Source organism: Thermobia domestica, chromosome 18, assembly GCF_964235325.1.
Source record: "Thermobia domestica chromosome 18, izTheDome1.hap1.1, whole genome shotgun sequence".
NCBI classification, from domain to species: Eukaryota; Metazoa; Arthropoda; class Insecta; order Zygentoma; family Lepismatidae; genus Thermobia; species Thermobia domestica.
In genome coordinates this window covers 130,901,589-130,925,503 of record NC_137471.1, presented here as the reverse complement: position 1 = coordinate 130,925,503, position 23,915 = coordinate 130,901,589, and the positions used below count along the sequence as shown (strand labels likewise).

The window sequence follows — 23,915 nt, the reverse complement described above, 5'->3', positions numbered from 1 at the left end:
CCACAATTGATGCATTAGAATCACTAACGAAAAAAAAAATATATAGTTCTTGAAAATAAGGCTTTTGCTCTAGCTACATTCTGCGATTTAAGTAAAGCATTTGATTGTTTAGATCATAAAATTCTATGTGATAAGTTAGCGTATTACGGATTCCATAGCAGCAGTTTAAACTTTGAAAAATCCTATTTAAGTGAACGTAAACAGATAGTCAGTGTTAACAACATGCATTCAAACATCTTAGAAGTGAAATATGGGGTACCGCAGGGATGTGTTCTGGGTTCGGTACAATTTTTAATAATGATAAATGATTTGCCTCTAAATACTAATACGAAATCAATTCTATACGCGGATGACACTACCCTACTAAACATAAATACAAGCTTTGAAAAAGTGTATATAGAACTTCAAGCTGCATTAAGAGAGGCAGCGACCTCGTTTAAAGGAAATGGTTTTGTGCTAAATCAAGATAAAACCAAAATAGTAACCTTTAGTCTCAAACACTGCAATGATAGAGGAAACTATGATGTATGTGAGGTTAAATTTCTTGGTATACGTATAGACAGCCAACTAACCTGGGAACAACATGTCAAATATGTATGTACAAAGCTCTCCCGAGTGCTCTTTCTGTTAAGAAAATTGAAAGATACAATTCCCTATAAGTATCTGAGTAATTCATACTTTGTATTTTTTCACAGCATAATTGGATATGGGATTGTGCTTTGGGGTAACAATAGCCAAGCACATGAAGTTCTAGTTTTGCAAAAAAAAAAAAAAAAGCTATCAGGATTATTGTTGGAACACATGATAAAAAACACTGTAAATCACTATTTATCAGCCTTAAGACAATGACAGTAGTTAATGTATATATTTATCAAGTGCTATTTTACACTAGGCAAAACCTCGCAAATATGACACTCAGGGATGAAGTACAAACATATAATACTAGATTGTGTAAGAAAATTGATATACCCTTCACTAGATTATCGAAAATCAAAAATAGTTATTTAGTTATAGGACCAAAGCTGTTTAATAAACTAACATCCTCCATACAACAGCTGCCATTTAAGGTCTATAAGAAAAAGTTATATGATGGGTTAGTAACGAATCCGTTTTACTCGGTTTAAAAGTTTAGTGAATGTCAAGATATTGTGTCCTAATTTGCAGTGGCACTTTATTTTAAATATTATTAGGTTGTTCATTATAAAATTAACCAATAACTGATTGTCTGTATGCAATGATTATTTTTTATATATATCTGTATCTATATGTATATTTCATTCGGACGTTGTCTATTGCTTGTAAAGCTCAACGACAATAAAATATTCTATTCTATAACAAATACGATTGCAAACATATTATAATTTGCAGGAATTGGTATATGCAGCTGGTGGACAGATAAGAAACCACGAATGCCGAAGACGTTAGAACATAAGTGGAAAAATGTATGGTAGCGCTCCACAACTTTACATATGCTAACTGGGAAATGTAAACAAACAACAAGGAAAAGGAAGTAAAAACACATTTTCACGATGAAATAAGTATAACTGTTGAATCATTTTTCTCCATCAGTGATGATTCCAGAAGATTTTTTTGTTGTTGTTGTTGTGGCGAATTTCAATATACTGTGGACTAAATGTATTAGTAACAAAAATACTGGGAATCCGCATTGAGCACGATAGGTTATGTGGCCCGAGGGAATGTTATGGTTATCGGGGAGAAATGCACCTCGGCTGATCCCTGGCATCAATTCTTAAGCTAATCCACAATCTAATCTAAAAAATAATGCCAATATGGTAACACTAAGTATCACTCGCTTATTTTATTTCAGGTTGAATTTATTAGTCCATTCTTTAATCTTGTATTCAATATTTGTACTAGCGGAAGCAAAATGTCCTGCAATCTTCTTTCAGGAATTGGTATATATTTTTAAAATTGGTTGCCATCAAAATATGTCATTTATTATCTTTTAATCAGCCCAACGAGTTCGGTAAAATCATTAACATACTCAAATATTTCGTCAGCACGGAGCATATGCATTTTATACAACAGAAACCGCTACGGGATAGCATTGGGTCAGTAGAACCACCCCTACCCATCCCCTTGAGTTATGGGGAGGTTGCGGACTCGTTTGACCCTACGGGAGAACTCTGCAACGCAAATTATCGTGTCTCGTACGTAGCCGCTAAGTAGCCCGCAGACGCACACGTCCCTAAATTATTTAAATTCCAACATGCTACATTACTTATGATTGCATAACAAATCAAAAGCCAAATAAAGGAATGAAGTTTTAAAAGACAATACATACAGGTACGTAGCCAGGATTTCGTGACGAGAGGAGGTCCGTGACATGAAATACTGTGGTCATCACACCAGGGGCTCGATCATTCTAAACAATTTTACTGGAACATATATTGGTTCGTTTAGCAAGGATTTCGTAACGGGGGTGGGGGGCAACATGAAATTCTGAAGGCCCAGGAGCTCGATCAATTTAAACTACTTCACTATCAACATATATTAGTTTGTGAGGATCTATTCCTAAATATTTTAATAAGCTATGAAGAAATCTCGAGTAAAATAATAAAAAAAAAACGTATTGAAAAAGATTATACAATATTTACATCCTTCCTCTCTTTATTCAAATATAACAAATTTCCTTTCATTAAGACCTCAACTATTATAAAAAAGTAGATATTCACTATTATAGAAAGTACATACTCAATAATGGCTTGTAAAATATTTTGCAATATCTGTGTTCATTTTTCTGTTAAATCAAATGTTAACAGAACTTTCTTTCCACATTTATTTTTTTATTATTATTCCGTCAACTACTGTTTGTTTCAAATGACAGGCTAAAGGAGCAGTAGAAAATTGTTTTTTGAAATAACATGTTTGATATTGCAAGGATGCGATGACGAAAAATTATGATAAAAAAATGTCCACGCTATTACACACGGCACTATGCTTTCGGAAGCTTGAAATCTTCGTGATTAGCGGCAGAAATTCTGAGAATTTCGCAACTTTTCTATAAATTTTAAATTCCCAGACTATTCCAGGACATATCGCTCAACTTGCAACCAGCATTTCAAGTAATACAAATTTTACTCATAAGAAAGAATAACCAAAAGCTTCCTGTAGCTTATTTTAAACGCTGATGCTTCTTTTTCTCATTTCATTTTGTTTCATCCTCCCTAATTTTTCTCATTTCTGGTCCCGAAGGGGGTCCGGACCGCCCCCCCCCCCTAGGCTACGTGCCTGATACATAAAATGAAATCCCATACATTTATTGAGAATAATTACAGTAAAAATTATTTAATTTTACACTAAGAATCGTTTGCAGAACACAATATATTTAATGTGAATACATAAACAAAGTCTAAAATAATTTAAGTCTAGTAACTTTATACCGTACCTTAAAATAGTTTCAAATGTGTATACACTTCATCAGTGTATCAATTTTAACCAGTGTTATATAACATTTTAAAAAACAACTTACTTTGCAAGAAAACTTCGAATAGAGTTGCAGTTTACATCCATTTTCATTCTTGTCAAAACTTCCCCACATCCTAGCATTGTAGTTTAGAAGATTACAGTACCAATCACCGAAAAGCATGTAGCAGAATCATGCGTTTACTTACGTCCCCCTTTCCCTTCAACACACACACACACACAATATAAGTTAAACTATTTCTTGAAAAGTACTCTGCCACCTTCTTAGAATATATTTAACGACACGAGGTAGGTATATTATACATTACCTTAGCATTTGAAGTGGGACTTATCTGCCATACATTAAACTGAACACAATATGCATGCAAATTAGCTTAAATGGGTATCATCCAAATCACACGAAACGAGCTACTCCAATAAAAAATCACAGTCAATAAGAATTATATTTTCAATCTAGATTTTTAAATTGGTGTCATGACGAAGCTGTGAATTTTGGGCTTCCTACACTAAATGTCTCTATGCCAAACTCTCTATATATAAAACGTTTTCGTCCGAAGCTGTGACCATGTGCAAATTGAGGAAACCGCAGGCTAATAATGGGATAATGATGATAGCATGCAGGGTGATGACAGTTCATCATTTATAGGAAGTCAGTTTGAAATGCTAGGTGAGAGAGAACACACTTCTTTTTCCTGGGGTTCATCCTCACTTATGGTCAAATTTGGTACCGTCTATGTAGTACCTATGTGCGTTGAACCTTGAAATCATCTCGCTTGATAGCATCCATAGTGCACTAGTAAATAAAACAATTGTTAAAAAAATTAGAATTTGCAGCATGTGTGGAAAAAAATTAAAAACGAAAAACATCTCAGAATAAGGTTAAGTCAAACGAAGCGTTTTATGTGTATTTTTTATGTTAACTCAGGCTATCCAAAACACCAAAACATTATTTCCTGTACTTTTGGAAGTTATATACGAAATATCTCAGCAGCTGTTACTCAAAGTTGGTAAGCTGAATTAAGTTGTAGTGTAGATATACAATTGAAACTATGTTCCAGACTTAAAATAATGATATTACCAACAAAATAAACTTATCTTAGGATGAAAATGGAACCTGTAGATGAATTAGTATTACTAAGCGAAGGAAGAAAAGTACCAACGTTATGGCACCTTCAACCGGGTTACGAGTTTGACAGAGTTAATACACAGAAATCGTTCGGTGGTTTATAGTTTCTGCTTCGACTTAGATGATAAAGATGTGCTCGCTTTAAAAAGTGTTTAAAAACTAAAAGAAAGATTTAATTTATTCAGTATTTGTAAATAAACGATGTAGAAAACCGACACATAGCTTGCCCGCCGGACCTTGGCGCCCTAATCCCAACTCTGCTATTTGGATGCCTGCCATAAAGTAATAGAGATATAAACTTTTTTAAAAAACTGCAAATTAATGGTAGCTTACTATTTACATTTTTTAACGATATCTATAAATTAATAAGGTAGAAGAACATGTGGTCCTTATCATTATTCTCACTTATATACACTTATATTTGATACCTTAAAGCCTAGTGATAAATAACACCAGCCCTTTGCTCCCATACCAGCCTGTGATACCCGAGCAGGACGTTTGGACGCAAAGGCGTATAACTAAATAGGTTAATCTACTTAAATGGATTATAATGTATTTCATAGCCAGAAGCCGGATGATTACGTACTAAAAGCCTTAAAGTAGCCATTAATATCACAAAAACTCTGTCTTAAAAAATAACCGCACAACCTCAAATTAAGAAGTTCATGAAGGTGAAAATTGATCCAAATTTTCTTTAAAATGTCATCTTGAAATCTCTAAAATATAGTTACGTTATAGTATGTCTTATGGTAAACAGTAACTGAAAGTCTCAGTTGCAAGTGCTTAATTTAGTTCTAATAAATTTTTGTATAATGCAGGAATAAAAAAATACGGGTTTAATTATTTTGTTTTTTGAATGATATATAATCTAAATTCAGGAAAATCAGAAAAAAAAAACGATTTGCAGGATTTTCTTTTAGCATGAATCTATAATGGCTAATAAAATTTGCTGTAGGCATCATATAACACCCCAAAGTAATCTGTGAATATTTCTAATATCTCTAACGTAAAAAGTATTCATAACTTCACAGCAATTCACAACATTGCATTAGTGCATATTACTATGTATTTGCAACAGAAAAAATACGAAAGGAAACAACAGTGAAATAAAAAGTAAACAGTGTAATCTAAATATACATAATATTGAATAATTTATTTTACCTTACGTCAGAATTGCCATGATATTAAAATTCCATGATGGAATTATGAGCCAAATCCAGCATTATTCTACAATGTTAACAGTTTCAAAATTCTATACGGTGAAATCTTTCATATGCCTGAATATATTTTCTTTTCTTTCTTTCTTTTTTTTCTTTCTGAGTTGAGTTGATTTTGAGTTTATCGTCCCGTTCAGCAGGTAGGCTATACAAGACGTGGACCTACGGTTTAACGTGGAATCAGAATCACATGAGGTTCTGCCAAGAAATGTCTTCGTTATTGGGCGGACCGTCTGCTCGAAGCATTGCCTCCTACATTAAATACTGCCTTTTTGCCTCCGAAATGCATTATAAAGCGCCAAATCGACAATTATCGTTCCTTTACGTTAAATATATTATAAAGAACAGAAGTTTATTTATTTTGCTGTGTCATAGGTTGCCTTCAGTAAATTTTATTTGGCCCATTCTTCCAATTTAAATGTATAGTTAGTGCCCATTTTTATGAACATTTATTAATATTATAATGTCTGAACTTTTTATTAATACAATAGTCTCAACTGTCCGGTCTAACGAGCATATCGAATAACAAAAGAAGGATTCGATAAATACTCACTTCCTGAGGCACACAATACATAGCACTAAGAACACCGTCTTAATTCCAAAACCACTATTTTCATTTTTCTGATCTCTCGGAACAAACCAGTACTTAATAAACATTTCTTACGTTTTATACCATGTGTTTTAAGCATTTATTATAGGAGAAGAAAGTGCAAAAAATTAAAGTATGCACAGTATTGTACAATCCGCGGCAAAAAAAACTGCAACATGAGCATATAAGTTTATTGTGAAATGACGAAGTCTTTTGCTCCAAAATAAGTGTGCACGGGAGGAAGCCGAGGTTTATCCTGGCGTGATTCGTTCCACTTAGACGTTATGTGTATTCCCTGTGCTGTTAGGCGTAGTTTCACAATAAACTTACATCCTCATGTTGCAGGTTTTTTGCCGCGGATTGTACAAAGGACCCTCTGTAAGTTCTCGTCAAAAAAAAATTTACTATTTGCCTCGCTATTTTGCTGTATTCCTATAGATATAAAGGCAACTCCTCAGGAAAAAATTGTCATTTCGACGACACTGAAAACGATTTCAAGAAAGTACAGCCAAAATACCGCACATGTTTATAATGGAGTATATGGGAAACTACATGTTATATTCGGATGTTGGTAGGTACCGTCCACAACTCTGAGATCAATGATTTGCACATATGATGTGCATCAGAGTACGGGACAAATAATAGGTAGAAACGAAAGTGGTGTTATGTTTCCTTTGGCTGATAACAAGGTGTTGAATTTGGGCACACTCTGGTATTCAATAGACTGTATGGGAGAGTATTTGGTGGCTGGGAATTATATTACGTACCATCAGCGCCTCCGAAATGCAGATCAAGATGGTGTGGTGTTCCTCCCGAAGGCAGGGCTGTGACTCGAAGGTCCCTGGGCAAGGTGAACCGACGATGGTTTGCCTTTGCCTCCCATGAGATGATGACGTCCGAAGGATGAAAGCGACAAGTGAACTAGGGATCCGGACTACCTCTGTCCTCACCGGGAATCGAACCTGGGATCCCTTGAGTACAAGCGAAGAGCTTATCCACTCATCCACCGGTGACTTATTCTGACAAATAAGACCATTGTCACATTATGATGTACAGCAGGGTAAGGGGCAAATAATAGTTGAAAACGTCAATGTCATTATGTTCTGTTTGACCGATCCGGACGTTTGAGGTTGTGTATATGCAAACATTCGCTTCATATTCGCTATCTGTCTGTTGCGGGGCTGCCTCTATGGAGGGAACTACAGTAGAAGCGTCATTGTGAATGTGTTGATTTTTGTAGTAGCTTACTCGTCTTTAGTAACTGCAAGTAGTTGATGATCGATTCGTGTGTTGTACCCACTTCATTGTGCTTGCAAGTTGCTATTAACAAAATCAAAGAAGAATTAAAATTTCACCCTGTTAAAGTTAACTTTGTTTTCATTTGTGATTATATAAAAGATAAAGAAATACAAGAGCGCAATTTCAAAACATCAAACGAGAGGATATTAGAATCAATTGACTTAAATGAATATATATCTCATGCAAAACAAAAACTCGTAGAGAAATGGAAGAATTTGAAGGTAGAGGATCAGGATGGACATTGCACCAAATTAAATACTTACAAATCAGATTAAACAAATATGTACCATTAAGAGCTTCTTCCTATATTGAACTTCCTAAACCAATTAAAGATAAGAAAGCAGTGATTAATGTTAAAAATAAAGACAAGAAATGTTTCTTATACACTATTACAAGTTACTTAAAACCTGTTGAAATAAATTCTGAAAGACCTTCACACTATAAACGACTTGTTGGTAAACTAGAAAAGAAGTATTGTGATAACATTGAATTTCCAGTACAATTGAAAAATATTCCAAAATTTGAAAGAAGAAGTAATATTTCTATAAATGTTTAAAGCTATGACAAGAACTATAATATATATCCACTTCAAATCACAAAAAAAGCAAGAAAAACATGTTTATTTATTATATGTAAAAGATGGTCAAAATAATAATCATTTGTGTTGGATAAAAGACCTATCACGAATAATAAGAAGTCAAGTGACAAAACATACCGAGAAGTTATACTTTTGTGATAGATGTTTAACAAGACACTTTCGAAATGAGAAGCAGTTGCAAAACCATGAGCTATATTGTAAAGAGCATGAGGCTGTTAGAATAGAACTTCCAAAACCATACGACAATCAAATAGAGTTTCAAAACTATAATCGATCATTAAGAGTTCCATTTGTGATAATTGCTGACTTTGAATGTATCTTATGTAAATTAAAAATAGAGCATAATTGTACTAAAACAGTAAAATATCAAAAGCATGAGCCAATGAGTTTTTGTTACTATGTCAAATATTCAAATGGAGATTATAAAAGTCCTGTTAGTTATATAGGTCCAGATGCTGCAAAAGCATTTATTGAAATGTTACAAAAAGAAGCAATAGAAATTATGAAAATATATAAAAGGATAGTTAATATGAACCCGCTTACTGAGGAAGAAATAGAAGCTTAGAAGAACAGTTCAGATACTTGTCGTATATGTGAGAAAATCTTAAATGACTTACCACCAGCCGTTGAGAAAAAAATAAATATATTAAGTAAGAAAATACGGTTCTACAAGAATAGAGATGATATGAGTGAAAAATAAAAGAATGGAAATATGAACTAAGAAAATGTTTGTATAAGATAAATAAAAATAAAGCAAAAGTAAGAGATCAATATCATTTAACTGGAAAGTTTAGAGGTGCAGCTCACAGTTATTGCAATTTAAACTATAAAAATCCTAATTTTGTGCCAGTATTTCTTCACAACGTAACTGGCTATGATACACATTTGCTTATTAAGGAGTTAGTTTATGATACACAGAAAATTAAACTGATCGCAAATAATGAAGAAAGGTACATAACATGAAAAATATATAAAAGCAGGACCAAAAGATAGAATAAATTTAAGATTTGTTGATTTATTTACATTTATGTCAAAGAGTTTAGCAGAGTTAACTAGTAATTTAAAACCAGAACAATTTCGAGAAAACATTAAAGTTTTTCCCGATTGATCAACTTGATCTAGTTACTACTAAAGGTGATTATCCATTTGAGTTTGTTGATTCATTAGAAAAATTGAAAGAACCTGTTCCATTATTTCCAGACCAATTTACAAACAGATTAACAAGAGAAAAAATGAGTCCTGAACGCCATAAGCTTCATGTACGAGTTTGTAAAGAATTCGATCTAAAGTTAACGGAGGACTTAACTGACCATTATAACAAAACAGATGTCCTTCAATTAACAGATATATTTGAAAACTTTAGAGATGTGTGTTTAAAAGCATATGGATTAGATCCTGCATGGTATTATACAGCACCTGGTCTACCGTGGGATGCAATGCTAAAGACGACTAAAATTATCTTAGAAATGCTAACTGATTATGATAATATACTAATGCTAGAAAAGGGTATACGAGGAGGAATCTCACAGTGCAGTAAAAGATATGTAAAATCTAACAAAAAATATATACAAGATTATAATAGGGATGAGTGTTCAAGATATTTAGCGTATCTAGACGCAAACAACTTATATGGATGGGCGATGAGTCAATACATGCCTTAAGAAGACTTTAAGTGGGTTAAACCTTACATAGATATAATGAACATTCCAGATGACTCAGAAACTGGTTACATATTAGAAGTAGATTTAGAATATCCGAAGTATTTACACAACAAACATTCTGATTTACCATTAGCTCCAGAAAACATGTGATCACCAGAATCTAAACAATCAAAACTACTAACAGGAATTAATGTAGCTGGAGATGAATTGGATGAGAATAAGAATTTGACTAGGCTTTAAAATCACGTTTGCAAGAAGCAAAAAATAATTAAAAGATGAACCTCAAAATTACATAAATCAGGTACTAGTAGTTCAGGAAAGAGAAGAAAAGTTCATCTTCCACAGACTAGTGGTAATAAGAAGAAAAAGAAGAGGGAGAGTGATATTTTTGATTAATTGATATATATGGAACAGAGTACTAGCTTTTATCTCACAGTAAGAGCTCTATGTAATATTTTCCACAAAATACTCTGTCATGTTATACTACCAAATTATATCATCCGCTTGTGCTAGAGAAAGGTGAGTAGGAGACAGCTGTTGTTGAAGTACATTATACAAGTTCATTTCAGAATGTTTCCAAATAAACTAGCAGAAAGCTGGAACATAACTTATATCTTACAAGGACACTATTATCAAGTTGACGATATTCTATCTCAACGTGTAAATATTAAATTTACAATTAAAAGTTAAAGCATCAGTAAAACGAATTGAGGCTAGTAGAGTAAGAAAAGATCAGAAAAAACATATAGAAGTACGTATATCTCCCGAGCTGGTCATATACTAGGTCTTGATCATATACAAGAAGAAGATATTGCAGTTGTGCATCATTCTTCATGCTCGTTATCCACCTGATTTACAAAAATCGCTACCCACACTCATGTATATTTATACCAATATTGTAGAATCACAACTGGTAGATAGATACCATAGCTCTATTGTTATGTATTATAAATACACATATTAAAGAGTATGGGGCTACTAATGTACATATTTTCGAAAATCCACATTATGTAACTGTGCAACGTAAATAATTTGATCAGATTATTATTGATTTAAGAGATAGTACAGGTAATCCACTTCCTTTCCAATATGGTACTGTATGTGTAAAATTACATTTTCGCAGGCGTAATGCGGTATTATAAAACGAAGTAATGAGAATATTAATAGTAAGGAAAGAAAATGCGGTGTGAGTGTGTGAAATCAGAATTCGATTTATTTGCGGGTTTACTCACCCAAACTACTGTATGGGTTTACCGTATACATTGTTATATATTAAAGGGAAAATTACTAAAATGGGTGGTTCTAATTCAACTGCTGCCGATAAGAAAATTGGTCCTGTAAATGATTTTCTCAACGCAATGCTCAGCGAAGTTTAAATATATTTGAATAATTAAGTTATTTTCTACTCTTCACATACATATCGGTATCGATCGTATATTGAAAAACAACTAAATTATAATGCTAATGTTAAATCAACTATTCTTCAAACATCAATGTGGTTTAAAGATACTACAGGTCATATGGACAGTGTGGCCGTTACTAATTTAGAATTTAAAAAACGTTTTCTTCACACTACTTTAAGTCAGTCATTTTAATTATTGGGTTGTATTCATGCTGATAGTTTCAATCAGAAGAAATTTCTACTGAATGCTGTACAACTGCGTATTAACTAATTTCAGCTAAACCTGAACTTTGTCTAATGGGTGAAGCAGATGCTCAGGGAAAAGTAGTAATTACTGAGGCAACATTACTTGTGAAAAAGTTGATGTATCAACCGCTGTTAAAATAGCGTGTTACAAAATAGAGTGTTACAAAATCCTAAAGTTAGAATAAAAAATCCTATATCAAAAGTGCAGGTGCAGACAGGAACTTTGGCGCAAGGATGTATGGATAGTACACTACCTGATGTTTCCTGGCATAGTGCCTAAACGTATTTTTATTGGGTTTATTACTAATAGAGCTTTCAATGGTACTTATCAGACAAATCCTTTTAATTTTAAGCATATTAGTATGCCATTTTTTACACTGTATGTTGATGGAACGCTTGTGCCATCCAAACCACTACAGCCAGGTTTTGATAATAAGCTATATATACAAGCATATTCTACGCTATTTAAAGGTTCAGGTATTTATTATTCTAATCAAGGTAATGATATTTCGATGTCGAATATTCTAATAGTTATATTCTACTTGTGTTTAAATCCCGATTCTAGAGCTAATGTTGCATTTCATACTAGTCCAAAACGCCAAGGAAGTGTATCATTAGAGGTTCATTTTAAAGAAGCACTGCAATTATTTACGATGAATTCTCCTCAGAGATAGAAATTGATTCCCACAGAAAAATGTATATTAATTAATAAAAAATGTTAAATACCCTTGAACTTTATAAGGCACTACAACACAATTTGCCTAAAAATCATTTTATAGGTCTATATGCTGCAGATGAGCTTACTGAGTTCTTTCATACACTTCCTGCTGCCATAATTATAAATTCTCATATCAATAATAAGCCTGGTGAACAATGGTTTCAATTTATATATCTGTGTGGAAAAGAGATAGATAACCATACTTACCTTACTGGATTATAGCAAAGCATTCCAGTCAGTAAACCATGACATTTTGCTACAGAAACTTGTACAAAAATTTATTTTCTCTACTTCAACTACTAAGTGGGTCCAAAATTACTTATGCGGCCGAAAACAGTATGTGGTGGTTGCCAACTTAGTTTCTGGTCAGCGTAATCTCCCTTGTGGGGTTCCTCAAGGTAGTGTTTTAGGGCCTCTTCTTTTCTGCCTTTATATTAATGACTTAGCACAATCTCTAAAACACTGTAAGTATCACATGTATGCGGACGATGTTCAATTGTATCTATCTTCTTCACCAAAGCAAATAGATACTTGTATAACAAAGATGAACGAAGACTTGAGTAATTCGGCTAAATGGTCAGCAAATAATTGTTTGATTATAAATCCAGTCAAATCAAAGTCAATTTTAATTACTTCCAAACGTGAAACGACGTTAATAGATGCTTCACTTGTTCCCAATATAACTTTATAAGGCGTAAATATTCCCTTCTCTTCCTCTGTGAAAAATATTGGCGTCATATTTAACAAATATTTAACTTGGTCCGATCAAATTAACGCATCATGCAAGAAGGACTTCTTCATTCTGTCAGCAAATTAAAAAACTTTTTACCAACACAGTTGAAAAAACTCTTCTTCAAACCCTAATAGTACCACATTTGGAGTACTGTGACATCGCCTTAACTGACGCTGATATACATTTACAAAAGTGTTTGCAGCGAGTACAAAATGCTTGTATACGTTTTATTTTTAACTTAAGATTCTCAAATCATGTTACGCAATTCTTTAAAAAGGTGCAATGGCTGAAGATGCAGCAAAGGCGAAAATTGCACTCGTTGCTACTGCTGTATAAAACACTTACTTTTACAGAACCTTCCTATCTTCTAAAACACCTTAATTTTTTAAGCGATTTCCATGAGAGGGACACAAGATCACGTTTTAATAGCCAACTTGCAATTCCTATTCATAGATCAACTTATTCTTCCAAATCATATATAATTTCAACGTGTCGTGATTGGAATACTTTGCCAACCTCGGTACGTTAGTCAAAATCTTTAGCATCTTTTAAAAGAGGTGTTTATAACTTATTGTTATCGAAGCAGGGTTGAATGGACACAGAAACAGAAGAGCGAATAGAGAAGCTTGTCATAGAGATATGAAACTCAACATTTATTACATATTGTAACATGTATGTACTTTTGTGTAGCACTATATTATATTTGTGTGTGTGTTCAAGTGACCGTCTGTTTTTTTTTTTTTTTTGCTTTCTAACTTTTTTCTGTTGCTATTGTTAGGTATATTCTTTGATTTTTTCAATTTTGTGTCATGTTTAGGTGGTAGATAAGGCTACATATAGCCTTAACCTCGACATGTAAAATAAGTCGAAATAAATAAATAATTTCTGCTGTGTTAAAAGTACCTTTCTGCTATGTTACGTAGTCTTGTGTAATTTCTGCTATGTTACGTAGTCTTGTGTAATTTATGTTACATAAGTGTTGGAAAATGTCTGCTAGATGTTCGTAGTGTCTATGTTATTTCTGCTATGTTGAAATAGAGGTTGAAGAAAGTGCTCATAAAAGAGAACGAATACACCCCTAAAAATTGGTCGTAAAAGGGAACGAATACACCCTCATAAAAGAGAACGAGTTTTTTGGGATGTTCAGTTTTCCATGGTTGAACGGTACGTGGGTCGTTGCGTATAGTGTGACACTATAAAATTGAGTTCTTGCTCTCGGGATTCCCTGAAAAAAAAAAAAAAAAAACGCGAATTTTTTGGGTAGTGCCAGTCAAGTGACCCCATCTACTGACGACGTCTTCTGTTTGTGATTGTGTCACGAAAAATGGTTGAATAGTTTGAAATGAGTTTTAGAACCTAACAAAGGCTGGGATATTATCATGTAACCTTCCTTAAAGGACGTATTCTAACAGAGAAATGGTTAAAAATTCATGCCAGAAATAGAATATCTTACTACACTTTCATTGATATGAGTATCTTAAGGGGTAGGTTAGGGTAAAATATTTTCCTTGAACCTAGTTCTCCCCGTGCAAATAACGGACACTTCAGCTACAATGGAATCAGAAGTAACCCCGGCTACATTTCCTTTGTTTTTGTTAAATATTTGTGTATTAACATAAACAGAAACAATGTCTTTCTCAATGTATCAGTTAATTACAAATCGAGAATGCTTCACTTGAAAAATGAAATTACTAAAGATACACAGCTCTATCTTCTCGACACCAACGGCAATCAGATCGTGGAACTCACTAATACTTCTTGCATATCTAATGGAGTACGTGAAGCATAGTACAATAACTGTGTCACAAAATCCCCCTAATTGTAAAACATTGTATTAAAAAAAAAATCAAGTCGCCAATGGAAATGAGAAAAAAAAAACATTTCCAATACTTCAGTCCCTAAATATAAATTTATTTCTTAGAAAAAGAACATCTACTCAATAAAGCCATTTTCTTTATCTCTGGCTCCTGAACTTGAGAACCTAACTAACAGGGGTCCAAATGGATGAATCGATTTGCGGAATGACACCTTGTGCGCCTGATAGAAGTTGTGAAAATATGTATATGTGCATAGTTATAGCGGCTGAGTAACAGAAGGAACGGGGAGGGGGTCAAATTGGTGAGAGAAGGGCTATGCTAGTTATTGAAATTCATTAAATAAACTGTTGAAACACGAAAATAGTGAAAGATAGACTATGCAAATTGTGGTAGTTTTATACATTGGCAAAATAAGAATGGGCAGAGTAGATCGCGAAACTAAGTCGCCATCTTGAAATCCGTCATTTTTTAATCTTTGATAGTTTCTATGAAATGGAAAGGTAGTCATATGATACGCCAATTAGGCCAGCATGTCAGAAAGTCAACTATGAACGCTAATGGTCGTTATGTGTACTTATTTGGAAGATTAAGTATCATCTTTATAGTTATTTACGAGAACCTTGGACCCTGATACTCGTACGTTGAAAGTTCAGATTATGACGAAAACGCATATAAGTTAAACATATTTACAAGCCAAGAAAACTAAAAGTCATATTTGATATCCAACAGTGAAATTTGCTAATAATATTGTAATAATATACAATTTTGATATCAAACTATGGGACTTCACGGATTCCTTTTGCATTATTTTATTTCTTTTTTGTTATTTCCAAGTTTAGGTTAATGTCTCATCATTATACTCGAGGACTAAGCAAGACTGCGATGATATGGATAATAATGGTGGCATGACGAATGAGGCAGGAGACGTGAGAACCTAAAGATAACCAATCCACACGATGTTTGTTCGCCATAAGACGCACTTCCGGCAGCTGGGATCGAACTAGGAACTCGCGTCAGACGTGAACTACCGCGATCCCACAAGGGAATTCTGTAGTTTCATGTGTAAAGAAGAACATATACGGTTAAACGGTATTTTAAGTAGGAATATGGCTTTTAATATACGCACAAAATTTAATAAAACCCAATATTACCCAATAAAACCTACTGGGCTAGATTTCTAAAAAAAATCCTGGATTTTTTACATCCCTGGTATAAATGCTTCGGTAAGAGAAATTTTTAACATACAAAATTTTATTTCAAATACACTAACTCATTTTAACCACAAAATCACGATTATTATGATGGACGTAACCAGTACAAAATAAGCATTACAATGTTATAACACCCTAGGTGTGGACACAAAACTCAAACTTTATCCAAACCTGTTTCCTTGCCATTATTCACTTAAGCCCTCAGCTTTTCAACATAACAACAATGACTTATGAACAGGATACATTTTATTTCGTCCACTCATATAGTACATAGCTTCGGCGCGGCGGAATTTATCGAAACATAACATGCTTCTTTTCACTTGGAGGAAAATGAAATGAAATTCTGACGAAACGAAAATAACACCCTTCGGCGCATCTAAAGAATAGTGTGTCAAATCAAAATAAAAAATACTTTTTTCTTTTTGCAAATTATTCCGTAGGACGCTCTAGACTGGTACTAAGCATGCCGAAATAATTGAGTACAAATTGATAATAGGCGTGCAAACTGTTGTACTTCCCTTACAAATACACACTTGCGTACTGACGTACGCTACACCAGAAAACAAGTGTGCATAAAGAACAAACAAGCTAATGCTACTGAAAGCTAACATGCTATCTTACTTAATCAAAGCAGAAATACAGCTGGAGACCCCGTGCACGAGTGCAGGGTTTCCAAATGGGGAGAAGATGCGTCAGCGACGATGTGTATGCGCATAAACGAGGATAGTAGAAAAAAGATGGTAAATAAGAGCGATAGCGGTATGTAACTAAATTAGAGGAGGACCACAGCAGGGAACTATACGTTAGTGCGGGCGTTTGTACGGATCAGGCGTCCCAAAGGGAAGGAATTCGCAGAATCTAAAATAGCGGGGAATAATGATATGCAATAAATTACATTGGTTTGAGCACGTAATGATTTCAGTAAATGTTTAAGATATCGGGTACAGAAGTACGTAAAAATACAAAATTTACATGAGAAATGTAAGATATTAGTACGTAGACCTGGCATAACATAACCTAAGTTAAACTAACCTGAAGTAACCTAAATTAGCCTAATATTATAAGAAATAAGCAAAATTCTATATTTTTTCGTAAATTATGCTGGACTCCTACACCAACATAAACTAATCTAACCTAAACCTATGAACAGAAACTACGAAAATTGTATCATTTTTTGAAAAAAAAAGTAGCTCGACCCCTTCTGCTAAACATTATTCATTAATTCACATTAGTAACTCCTTACTTATAAACATAAAATATAACGTGTGGAAATACGTCACTAGTGGAAACTAGTACCTATTTAACACTAGTAATGTAAGAACAAAATATTTGTTTCCTACATTGTGCACAAATGCTCTAACAATACAAATTAGAATTCTTAGACAATCGTTTTTCATATGCACTCAATAATATGTCATAAAATTATAGACTATTCTGTGGTATACAAATCTTCAACAGTTTACGATTAGGCATTATTTACTTGTAATGGGAATCTAATTTCGGATCTTATTTGGTTCGAATCTTTCAAGAAGATGAGTTTCGCCTCTAGACTTTCTATATATGAAATATGGAATTGAATATTACTTACCTTTCGTTGCCCGTTAGGCTTAGCAATACATTAAACAACAACAAATTGAAATTTTCTCTCTCCCACTACCCACTTCCGATACGAACGATCGAACAAACGACTAGCGTTTGTTTCTAGCAGGGTTCCCAACTCCCAGAAGGTATTTAGTACTAGATCAATCGTTCAAAAATCATTACAGGAATATATATATATATATATATATATATATATATATATATATATATATATATATATATATATATAATCGCCATCCTCCTTGTGCAGTACAATGTGCATAGTGAAACGCGAGTGTTATACTGTATAAATTATCCCCTACTCTCATTCCATGCCGCTAGCGCAAACTATAAGTAGAATTGAGAAACAATCATTCTTATAAATCGAAAAGGCCACCTGATCAAACTAAATGATTTTAAGAAAATAAAAAGTAAAGTAATTATTTTAAGTGCTCAGGTTGTTAAATATATAATTTGTTTGTAGTTTACTTATTGTATATTGTTTATTTAATCATAATACATAGTACTCACAATTTTAATCTCACGTTTAATTCTTAGCCGTAATTGCTTGTAGCTTTACAGAGCGTTGTAACAGTTCATACATTATTTACTTTAATTTGTTTTTTTCATACATCTTTACGGCAAGCACTCTTCTCTCACCCGATATTTTTCCAGCGGTCGGTGGAGACGGGGATTGCTTGTATGGTTTATAACTACCTTTTGTGGGCGCTGGTGCCACGAAACCAAAGTTTGGAGCAAGTGAAACAAAAGAGAGAGATATATAATATGTAGTTTATTTACGATAAACCCACAAAGGTCGGTCATATCCATAAATGGCTCAATCGTGACACGACCGAACTTAATCTTCGAATATAATTGTGCCCCAATATATTATTGTTTACTTGTTAAAACCCAAGAGCATGTAAAATAGGTATCGCACTGTTCGCGTACAGAATTCAGAATTTGAGTCCCGTAGTGATATGATGCAGACGATCTCCGGGTAAATTATTTGTAAATTGTTTTAAGTTGTGAAAAAGGAAAGAAAAAGAAAACAACAAGCAAACTTTAAACAGTATAAAGTAAGTTTAATTCTCATAGAAACGTTATTAGTATAATCTCATTTGTAAGAAATTAAAACATAATATCTTATATTTGATCGCGAAAATTTTCCTCCGCTAATTTCCGACAGTATAAACAGCTGATCATAGATGAACAAAACATCATCCGCCTTATGCAAAGTCGTTTTGACAAATGATTAGCTTAATGCTAAACTCTCGACTTCTGCAGGAAGCATATGTAAGTCAAACGCTTTAGTATGGCATTAATCACACTTCAGAAGGACTCTGCATATGGCCCTATAACACTAGCGTCATGCACCTTTAAAGTAATTAACAGGTAATATTAATGCAATAATAATTGTATTGTTTAAATTGTAGTAAGAACAGCCGACTGTTAATTAAAGGGTATTTCGAGAAAACAAACATATACATAGATTGATTGTCAGCAAGTATTACATTGAATTTGCTGTTTCATGGTTGAATTTTATCACTTGCACATTGAATACGAATATTTATATTTGTGTTTTGTATTAATGTGATCCGTATTTGAATTCAGATACACATATTTTGTCACTAAATTAGTTGTTTGACACTTAAGTAAATATGGAGCTTAATATTTTGGCACAATTTCGAGCACGGTCAAAGGACCAATTAGCACAGATTAGGGCAAAGCTAGAAATAAATACTTAGAAAGTGGAAATGTATGTTAAACACTTGGAATATTTCAGACTTTAGTTTCGAGTTCCTATTTATGAAAAATAAATAATACCATCATGAGGCCGTTTACAGTAACTACAGACGGAGATTTTTTCGATATATATTTAGATAAAACTGAAGAAACCAATTATATCACTTGGCATAGGGTTCACCAATTAGAATGTTTTGGTTTACCAGATAGATACAGAAATTTGAACATTCCAAAAGAAGTTACTTTCACCGTACGAACTTGGCCATTCACATTTGACGTTACGGCAAAAGTGCGCGCAGATGATAGACGACGAATTATAGTCATAGGTAGATGTACAATGCAAGAGTTAAAATCTATTTTAGAACAGTATCAGAAAATAGAAGACTCTAGGTGTGATCAATACTAGCATGAACAAATTGCAAGAGAACTCGAAAGTGAACCCGGCAAGCGTAGGAGACACAAAGCTAAGAATAAGAAGTCAGCTGATACATCCAAAGTAGATTCAGGAAAGCAGCTGTTGTGCAGGTCAGCACCACTGACCAAATATCCAACTTTAACTAGATGTGAATCATCGAACAAACGCGCGAATAATAATTTTGAATATATAGGGCCTTATGCAGAGTCTTTTTCAAGCGCGATTAGTGCCATACTAAACAGTTCGACTAACATAAGTCTCCAGCAGTAGTCAGTAGTTTAGTATGACTCTAATCATTCGCCGAAACGACTCTGCATAAGGCGGATAGATTTTTAAAAAATGCTTGGAATTAAAATCATCGTCGAAAGTTGAACCGCAGTATGCACGCATAGTTACAGCAGACAATTTATGTCAGGAAACACAAAATTTTGCCTTCTGCTGAAATTCAGTTACCACCATTGAGTGTCAAACAGCCGGATAGTTGTGAAATTAGGCCAATCGAATTTGAATGTTTATAAAGTCAAAATAATTTAGTTGAAAATCATGTAGAGCGGGCATGAGTTAACGTTACGTTTGTAGAAAATGAATGTATAGAACGATGTCAGATTTCTACACCTATAGTTATCGAATTACCACCATTAGTTTTACATTAGTCTAGTGTTAGTGAAATTAAAGTAGACTTTCAAGAAGTAAACATAGTTGACACCAATCAGGAAGCGTTTGAAATAGTGACACCCTTGATTAGCTATGAAACGAAGGAAATTTGCGTCAATAATATCCGTTCTGAATGTGTTAGTTGCGAATTACCACCTTTAATAGTATATCAGGCTAGTGTCAGTGCACTTCCAAGTGTAGCATACGAAGTGCAAGGCGCATTAGAGATCGAAAACACCCTTGAGTACGCAAAAGCCAAGGTTACGGAAGAGAATTTTAAGTTATTTGATAATCATGTCGTATTTGAAGAAATTTGTTTGTTACACCGCAAGTAGTGGTTAAGGAAAATGGTGTTTGCGAGACTATTGACTATGATTTTGGTAAACAACTTTGCGTAGTTGCGGATGAATTGTTTTGTAAGTTCGAACAAGAACTCCATGCGTCGTGTAAAACGCTTCATGGGAAGTCGATGATAAATACATGTAGAGCAAACCAAGATGATGTTAGTGTCCGGAGAAAAGAAGCAAATTGTTCTGCGCGATTTCACATCTACATATGGGTCTGTAGTACCGTACATGTCGTTTAGTATGAGTTACGTCTTTATATTGTAATTCGATTCTGTTCTTATCGACTTTGAGCATAGTGGCATAGGCCAACGACTTCAAGTGAAGAGTTTAAAATGTAAGCCCGCAAAGAGAATTGTGTTTTATGTAGTCAATAGCTCTTGTGTGATTAATTGGCCAGGACTATTACCCGTAACCAGACAATAAAATAACGCTGTCAATGAGTGTAGATTGAACAGTAAGCACACACTAGCGAAGCGATTAAAATTTAAGAATAAGGCCAAAAAGGAAAACAACCTAGTTCGGAAAGGTCAACCGATTTTCCCTAGCATATTAGCTCGAAATAAGAGGATGTAACGACGCATAGCTAGCAAGATCAAGGTTCATAGATGTAAAAGTAGCGATAAACAAGTTTGTCATGAGCGTAGTAAATTTGATTCTTTCGCGTATGCAAATTTTAGAACTAGTAGTCCGTCACCGCGAATATGTAAAAGGGAGAAATTTGATTGTGCAAGTAGTCCAAAGGCGGAACAGCTGATCACTCTTGGTGACCCTAGTATTCGTCGACCTAATCCCAGAATTTACGCACAATGCAAGCGAACAAACGCCAAACATATGCTAGACAGTGAGTTCAGAATATATGAAAAGTACTCTAGTAAGCGCAATCCGAAACAAATTAAACGTAATCGCAGACAAACTAGATATAAATCGAAGTCAAAGTGTAGGCGAGCTCATTTTGACCAAACGTGCAAATTCTAAAAACATCGACTGAGAGGAATTTTGAGAAACGAAAACGCGAAGAGCAATTTGTGCAAGGCATCGTGATGCATCGCAAATCTAACCGTTGTAAACGAAGACGTATCATCGCATGTAAATTTAGTAAACACGTTGTAGAAAGGAGAAAAGCCCCGTAAATCAGAAAAAAACTAACTGGGAAAGTGCTCGTAAGCGTGTGAAATCGCAGGTGTACAAGCGTAATCGGCATAGATGGAAAATCAAAATTTTAGCGCAACTAAAAGGTGAACCTTGCCCGAATTGGGACTAAATCCCGGAAGAGACGACAAATTAAATACCGAATTTGACTTTTAAGTTTTTATAGAGAATGAAAATAAAGATTGTTATTCTTTTACTTTAATTATTCCCTATCGAATCTCGAAAGTTAGGCATTTGTTTTTCAGCTTCGAGTGTGTCCCTATCGCCACCGACGCGCCCGAAGCAAGGAAACACTTATAATAATATACAATCAGGTACGTTTATTTAAATATCTTTTTTTTAGCTTTTGGAGAAGAAGGATGAATGTGGAAAGCAGAGGAAGGACAACATTGACAATTTTGAATAGATAATTAATTTAGACCACGAATTCGGAGTTTGAAATTTTAATAATGCCCCACCACTTTTGAAAAGTATGGTTATCCCGTTTTGGATACGGAATTTCTGTATCGAATTCTTGTTAGGATGTTTATGTTTTGTATGTTTCAATTCTTTTCAGGTGCTTCCAGTTTTGAGAACCAGACTTTATTAATAAAATTTTACTGTCCTTTTTTCTTTTGAGTTTTTATTTATTCACCTTTATGTTTATATAAACATTTAGCTGTCCCCGCACCATTATGCATTTAGAGAAATATTAGGCAATTAGAGATATTTGGAAACCTACTTCAAGAAATACTAATGAATATTATAATTAGTTATGAAATTTGGATTTTTGGGTAATTAAAAAAATGTGTGGTCCTCGGTTAATGAATCTTTCGTTATGCAAAAGGCAATGGGTATTTGTTACCATGTTAATGAAATTTGAAATTTAGTTGAGTTTAGAAACAACTATATTACGAGTTAAGAAGAGTTAAAAGGTTAAAAAAATATAATTCATCCCTTAGGGACAGCACTACTTTCGTTACAAAATTAAAGTGATGAAACCAGTGTAGCGCCTGGTTGGGTCCCAGCTAATGTGTAGAATTTGGCTGTTGACTACACATTTCAAAATTTTCTTTAGGTATTTGATATTTGGTACATTTAAAGTGAAATACTTTATTAAGTGTGAATAATAGAAAGTACTTACATTATTGTTAACTAATATATTATTAGTTATTTTTTTCATCGTAAACAATTCAATGTTGAAGGATTCTCGATATTTCTTTAAGTTTGTATCCGAAACCTATTTCAGCTTAATAAAACGTTTTGGCAATCAGTCTTGTTCCAATAACGTGAATAATGAGTTTAAATAATAATATTACTGATTTGTTTAGCTTCCAAATAGAACATTGGTATAAGCTTACAGTTGATATGAGTTTTGTTCAGTTTGAAGTGCTTTTGAAAAAAAGGGCGTATAGTGGCAACAAGTAACTTAGATATGCAAGGCAAAAGGCCAGTGCTAATTTAAGAACTATGATTGGGCATGAATGAATTAAAATGGGCTAATAAGCAGTTCCCATGTTGCGGGTTAATGCCGGTGTCAAAGGCTAATTGAAAAGCGGCACCGATGTTGTTTCAGGATATTAGCGATAATATTCGCATAGAGGGCGATCATAGCTTATAAGGCCTATAGAGAGGCAAACGCATGTACTGAGGACCATGAAAGATATATATTGCGAAGTGTACACGATGCAAAGGGCAATGGAACGGCCGCATCTGTGTTATTCAAGGCTGATTTTTCCCTCATTGTTTTTAAGTTCCCAGCCAAGGATGCTGGAGGAGGCAAGAAGCTTATATTTTTGTATATTTATGGTATTTAATGAGAATGGTCCATAAGGTTGATATGTATATCCTTCTTACGTTCGATGTTGTGAATGCTTAGAAAATATTTCTAAAAAACGCCCATGCTTTGAGGTGAATTTATCCCTCTTATGTTGTGTAAATTGTCTTTTTAAAGACAACCAGAATATAAATTTTTTTAGC

General features: G+C 33.9%; 1 protein-coding gene across 2 annotated transcripts in view; it reads right to left on the bottom strand.

The window, feature by feature from the left end:
- The window catches only part of LOC145675621 (uncharacterized), a 41,332-nt gene extending 23,564 nt beyond the window's left edge, over positions 1 to 17,768 (bottom strand). For both annotated transcript variants that reach the window (XM_081746160.1, XM_081746159.1), the window contains exon 1: positions 17,653 to 17,768. The gene's annotated coding sequence lies outside the window, so the exon portion shown is untranslated. The remainder of the gene's footprint in view (positions 1 to 17,652) is intronic.
- Between the last annotated feature and the right edge of the window lie 6,147 nt (positions 17,769 to 23,915).